The sequence below is a fragment of the Chanos chanos genome, chromosome 6 (genome assembly GCF_902362185.1).
Source record: "Chanos chanos chromosome 6, fChaCha1.1, whole genome shotgun sequence".
NCBI classification, from domain to species: Eukaryota; Metazoa; Chordata; class Actinopteri; order Gonorynchiformes; family Chanidae; genus Chanos; species Chanos chanos.
Window position 1 is genome coordinate 32,004,849 of NC_044500.1, and position 7,406 is coordinate 32,012,254.

Genomic DNA, 7,406 nt, shown 5'->3' on the forward strand with positions numbered 1-7,406 from the left:
TTTAAAAAGATGTTCTGCAAGATCATGTTAGTATTTGGGTGATGGTTGCGTGTGCAAGACTGAAATAACCTGCAGGAAATCTTTTTTGTTTGTTTCCCCCAACAATCACTTCAAACAATGGTACTGTATGTGTATGCCTGCTTTTTTTTTGTCTGTCTTTTGGGGGGTGGGGGGGGGGTGCATTGGCAGTTTAAAGGGTTTGTTTGAGACAGATAGCTGAGACTTCCAGGAACTAATATTTTTATTTCAGTTTGTTATTTGTTTGTGTTTGATTGTTGCCATTATTGTTTTCTTATTCATTATTATTATTGTTTTCCGAGCATATGCCTAGTATTCACTCAGAATACAGACTAAAGATTTTCATAAGAATGACCCATTGTCTTTAACAAGGGCATCATTTGCTTAATGTCAAAGTCATATATTTGCAGTTGAATGCCATTTTTTTGCCTTGATGGTAATGCTACAAGTGTCTTCTGTACATAATGTTCTGCCTGTTGAACTAACTGTATTTATAGTCCAAAAGTGTGTAAATCCAATATGGGAAAAAAAAGACTCCTGCAGTTTGTTTTAGGTAAGGGGTAATTATTTTTTTATGTAGTGATTATGCTCCCGTTCTCACATCTATGGAAGAGAGATGTTCCGTCGTATAGAGGAAATACCAGGAGATATCCCAGATATATCCACAACTCAGTTGTTGATATTGCTTTGCAACAAGTTTTGACGAAGGAGAAAGGGAGATTGAGAAATTGTTTCATTTACAGAATCATCTGAAGACAAGTAAACGGTTGATAAATCTCAATCTAATTTTTTACAAAGTTTTTGATACAGCCTCAAATTGTTTTATTAAGAACAATGAATGAATAGTGTATTGTGATTTGTAAAATTTTAGCTTAGGTAATTGATTCATGATATACCTTATTTTTTCTCATGGGTCACTTTCTCAGTTGATGCTATTTTTACTTGTCTTGACATATTAAATTAAAAGGCAGACGTTGTCATGTCGTTGAAATCACTTACCCTGTGTTATTTTCTTTTTTTTTTTTCCCTCTCTCTCGTTCATTTATGACTTTTGACTTTAGAAGTGACCCTTTGCAATAATGTAAGGTGCAGTGGCACAGATGGCTGATAAACAGGGATGTGGGGATGAGGTGACACGTTCTGAAACAGATAACTCCTCGAACTGAAGAAAGACAGACAGAAAAGATCCAGTATCTGTCTCAGAGTATGAGCTCTTTGTGTACTAAAGAATTATTTGACCCTGCGTCATAACATATAGATTTATTTTTGTGAATACCTTTTGGTTAAAATCCTTTTAAAATGCTTCCTCTTGTCCTGTAGTGACTCATTAATAAATTAACATGTCAGAGGCTTTATGAGACTCATGTATGTCCAGTGTTTGAGACCTTAGTTTGGAACAGCTCATTACCAGGATTAATGTGTCTGATGTTAAATTGTATTAGCTCTCAAGCACTACATGGGATGCCACTTTTTGACAAACATTAAAATCTTGAGTTCAGTATTCTTCCTTTTTCATGGAGTGCAGATACGTACTGTTGCGTAATACCTTTGCAAATGTCCTTGAGTCCTCTTTCTACCTCCCAGTACAGAGGTGATAACTGACAAGATAGCTGACGAACTCACTAGTAGGCTATTGGTGTTTGGATAACTAATTGTTATGGTTCAAGAGAAGAGTGATCTAACAAGAGTTTGCACGTTGGGGAAGGGTTCGGTTATGTTTGCTCGAAATTTATGATACAGTAAATATTTTTGTGGCCTTTATTTTATGTTTATTGTGTATGGTTTTATTGCTCCATATTAAGCTTGCATCATCTAGCAGTAGCAATGAATCAGGTGTAGTGAAAATATCTGTCCACGTAAAAAATAAATAACTAAATACATAAATAATAACAAAAAATAAAAACCGCAAAACCAATGGCTTTGCTGGGTTAATGGTTAATGTTTGAGGTACAGGCAAACCAAAGATGCAAAATGTGAAATGGTGATCATTTTGTCATTTGCAATCAGATTTCATTGTAGAGTATTGCTTATGCACTCCACTGTTTTTTGCTTGTTTGTTTTGTTTTGGTTTTTTTTTTTCAGTTTGAGGGATAGCAAAAATAAAATATTAACAGCCTACTTCAAAAATGTGTTCCTGTTCTCAAGAATGTGGTTACTATAGAATAAATCTCTGTATTGTCAGAGGCACAGGACATGTGTACCACAGGCATTCAGCCACGAATCAGTTATGTTATATACAATTACATACAAAGTTTAGCCCACGATTATTGTCTTTTTTCCTGTTGCTGTTTGTGTTGTCTTACAACATGTGTCATCATATCAGGCATACTTATGTATACTCATGTCATGTGCTCATATGTCTTGGGCATTTTTCTCTCTCAATCAATGAGTATACAAATTAATTATTTTGTTTTTCTTTGAGAATAAAATGAATCATATAGATGGAATATTAATCCTTTGCTTTAGATACTGGTAATAAAGAGGCAAACAGTGTTTGGGCTGATGATTACGGTGCTGATGACAAAAAACTGCTGGTTTTAATCTGTATATGTTTGATAAATATAATTTGGACCCGAAAAGACCGGTATCTTATTTACTTAGCCCTGTTTTCACTACTTTTGTTTGCTTCAGTCTTTGTGACCCATTCAATTCACAGACCCAACTGAAAAGGGTGACCTGTGCCTAACTTGGTTAAGGATCGTTCTTTTTCAACCCTTGAGTCAAGATAATGACTTGAAATTTTATTCATGAATTGAAAAAGACATAGGTGAGCAATGGATGAATTTTAGTTTGTGATTTTCAATTTTTTGCCCTTATTTAGCTGAGTTGAATCTGAATCAACCCTAACTGTGCTTTGTTGGCTCTGGTGAAATACTGGAGGTAGAAAATGTTGGTGCAAAACAGGGTGATGAAAGGGGATATACAGCCGTGAGACCCAGACACCTTTAAAGACCAACAATAATCCATTACTGCAGCCTGGAGAAGAGGGTCAAATGAATGCGTGAATAGAGTAATACAGAGAATGCATAGAAAATACATTTATTTCTTTTCTGTGTTTTAATAGCATTGGTTTATTTATGCCACTAGACGACACTGTATGATGAACCCATATTAAAAAAAAAAAAAATGTTTTCACCAAATTGTGTGTCAGTCCTCCCTTAATTGTACCCAGTTGTCACCAATTGCAGTTTTTCTAGGCCACTGTATCTGTTTTTAAACTGTAGCTCCATTATAAAATGGGGTTTCGTATATTTGCATAGGAGTATGAGTGACTATGATTTATGTCTAATGAGGCGGTGTGTTCCACATACTAGTCATTATGTGTAACAGGATATGTTATAACTGAAAATTTGACATCTGCACCTTGTGCCTAAGGACAGGTTAAACTGCTGTTTTTGAAAATAGGCTAAGTAAAGAAATAGCTGCTATCCTAGTCAGTGTACAATGCTCATTCTTTTTCCCGAAGTCAAGATATCCAGATGTCCATCTGTGAAGTTTAATGATAATTTTCTATAACATGTCTTACTGAGGTCTGCACTTAAACCAGTTTGTTTACTTAGGTGCCATATTGTCGCTCTTTGAGTAATGTAGATCTGACTTCATTGGCCTGACAATGTTATTGGTTTAAAAATGCAGTCAAATACATTCACACGTTTCAGGTTAATATCTGCACATAACTGTAATGATAGTATTCAAAGCATGTAATGGTCATTTTTATCAGTTTGGCTCATTTGCTTATGAGCACATCTTCAGACAAAACTGAACTCAGCAAAGTTTGAGAAAACTGTCAAAATTGCCTTGTTCATTGGAGGGCATTAAACAAGACACTAGTTTTCTCATATTACCAAGAGAAGGGGTAAAAAGTCAAGCATATGACCTCTAGTGCAGCTTTTGTTTTAACTCTCTTTCCCTGAGGGTCTGGGAATCCAGTAAAGCTGTCTCCAAACCCCAGAACAGCAGGTGATTCTGGGCTGGGCCCACACTTTCCTTTCATTTACTTTTTATCTGTCAGAAATAACTTGTGTCTTTTCTTCAAGAGAAATTATGCACATTTTACCTGTGCACTTTCTTTGTGGTACGGAAAAGAAGAGAATTGTGTGGGCAGGGTGACTTTTTTTTTTTTTTTTGTAAAACTAAAAGAGCGAGTGAAGATAAAAGCTGTTTGCACTCTTTGTCACTAACATGAATCTAGTGCTTGATTAATGTTTTTTTATTTGACTGCATTGCCTCGCCGGATTTTAGATTCTACTTCATCAAAGGCTTCAAAGGCCGATTTAAGAGTGAATTTGAAGGAAATCTGAACAAGGTGCAAGATGGGATTGTTTCTTGGTTAGGTCATATCTATGTAATGTTAGACATTTTTAAATCCAGACACTAGGAAGAAAGTAGGAGTTGTAAAGGTTTCATGCCATATTCTTTACTTCGTGATGGGCAGAGCCACCATTCTGAGGGATGTGACTTTTATTACCCATTCTTAAGGTAAGGAATACAAGGACATCCAGCCTACATATCTATTTTCTACAAGCTATCATATAATCTGTTTTTGCATTCTGTTCATTCAAAACATGGTATCTTTGTGCATCATTATTAGTTCAACAGAACTGATGATGCATCACTGAAAATAACAGCAGCCATCCTGGAAAAGCTGGTTGTTCCAGTGAAAGCTGAATATTATCAAAACCAAACTACACAAAGCAAATACTTTCTAAAGAATATTCTCTCTGAGTGACTTCTGCATTATGTTTCAATAAATAGTGTTATCCAGAGAAAGTTGAGTAAGCCTATTATTGCTGTCAAAGGACCAGCAACTCTGTATGAAGTAGACAGTGTGATCAGCTGAAGTGCAGTATCGTGTTATCAATATATTATGTTACTAAGAATATTCATCTAAGAATTTAAGAAATTCTTCAAACTGCAGTTTTAGCAAGTGTTTTTTTCCCCCACCTAAATAAACAATGGAATAAAAATCCTAAAGGAATGATATTTGAAAACGTTAACTCTGATGTAGATTCAACATTGATTCTGAGTGGAAATGTCGAAGAGACCTTGAAAAAGGCCCCCTGATGGAAACCTTAAACGGACACGTTTCCCTGATCCTAGAACTTAGCCAGTAATTTCATAGACATAATTGTTTGGAAAATTTAGACCAAAGATCCTCATTCCGCAGATTACATACATTTAAATGATGCCCTTGAGAAATATACGTAGCCTAATGTTTGTCCAATATTGCACATTGTGAGCGCTTTCTTAGAGAAAAGTTCACCCCCTTTTTTACCTTGGTAAATTAAAATGTTTTCCTCCCTGTAATGAAATCAACTGTGCAATTTATGTGTTAATTTAGTAGACCAATATTCACTAACATTATTTGTTTTTACATTTTGAAACATAGTAAATATATTGAGTATCCCTTATACTTTTACCCATCTTTGCAATGTCTGAACTTATTACAAGATGAAACAAGATGTGGACTACACTAGGTCAGGAGTCAGCACCATTTGTAATTGCAAAAAAAAAAAAAACCCTAAACCTTAAAATGAATATAATGCATTATTATCTTTTTTCTTTTTTTTTTTTTTGGAATTTAGCGAGTAGTACTTTTTTAATTAGCTTTCCAATCAGTCCTTTTCAGACCTAGATTTCTTTTTTTCTCCCCAGCAATGAATTCACTCCAAGTTAAGGCATGAAACATGCCAAAACAAGATACAACCATATACACCATGTTACATCAGTGATACTTTTCCTCAGCAGGGCTCCTCTGCAGAAATTCTGGCACCAAATTAAAGATGGCAGTGGTTTGGCATCTAATGTTTGTTTGATGTAGCAGTACAGAATATGCAGTTGTCAACACTTAAGAAAACATCTTGGCTATGATGTAGCGACTCTGTGGCCCCTTTCACAGCACACTGATAATCCACCACAGAAGGCTCTGTGGGTATCTGTTTTGAATTTGCACCAGTGGATCTCAAAAAAAATCACAAATTAAATATAGATGCAAGATTTATTTAGAAACATTTTGCTCTTGACATGTTAATAGAAATTAGTAAGAATAACATTCATGTGTTGTAAGGTGTTGAGAGCTGTTGTAATCCAGTTAAAGAGGTCAAAATGCATTAAAGATGAACATAGCATTAAGAACCCTGGTACAAATAAGGATCAGAGGGACATTTAACACATCATTGATGAGCTCTGAGCAAGAATATAGAACAATTATAATCAAACTATGCAATATGCTTTTTGTTTAGCAAAAATCAAACACATGAGTTGGTTACTTATTAGAGGTTTATACAGCATGCTGTTTGATATAAGATGTTTTTTAGTGCCTGTCTGCTAGGATTGAAGAAAAAAAAAACCATAAGAAAGAAGAAAGAATTACCAGGACCTCGTTCAGTCCTGTTCTTTCTCTCCCTTATTCTTTTTGAAGTGTGAGTTCTTCAACAGCTTTTTTTTCTTCTTCTAATAGCAAGAGCTGCTTTTAACTCTCCCTTCATCAAACTGAGACAGCTGTGTGTTTGTGTGTGTGTGTGTGTGTGTGTATGTGTGTGTGTGTGCCCCCCCAACCTCACCTGTGAAAATTGTGTGAAAAGATAGATCTCATTTTTCCCAACAGTTTTCTTCTGATTTGATATTTTAGACAATGATACAACTTCTGTGCCTTTCACATGTCTTACAAATGGACCTTGGATGATAACCTCATAACAATCAGTAGTAATTCTCTTCTACCCCTTTTCCCCCTCAGTTTCTGATAGGGTATTGTCACACGCAGGATATGAGCAGAAGCTGGGGTTCATGTTACTGTGGTGGAGCACAAAGGGCAGCAGAGCTGAGGTGAAGCAGAGCACTGACCGGATCCATGGGGACAGAAATCCTCTGTGCTGCCCAGAGCTCCTTGAGGCTGCTCGGTAGCACAGGTGTTCTCCCTCATCCAGTGAAAGCAGGCATGATGAAGTGGTTGTTTCTACACTGGGCCTCCAGAGCCCTATGCCGGTTACTGGGACAATCTATTATGCATGATGAGGTTTGGTCTTCCTCATCACTGGCTGGCTAGATGAAACTCATTATTTGCTTGTTGAGTTTGTGGTGTTATTTCTGGCCCATTAGTTAAACATAAGGGATAGCTTCACGCTTACAGATGCCCATTTTCTGCCATCATACCAATTGCACTGAATCATTTTTTAAGCCTTACATTGAAAAGAGAGGTGATAAGGGAGGTGATAAGGTGTATGTGTGCATGTAAGTCTGGGTGTATGTCTGATTGCGTCTGTCTTCAAAAATCCAAGCAATATATTATTTCAGGCATCTAAAATGATTTTTTCCCCCCAGTGTATATTCAAGATTCAGACATATTTTGCTACAAACATGATGTATTTAGGTTTAACTGATCTGAAGCA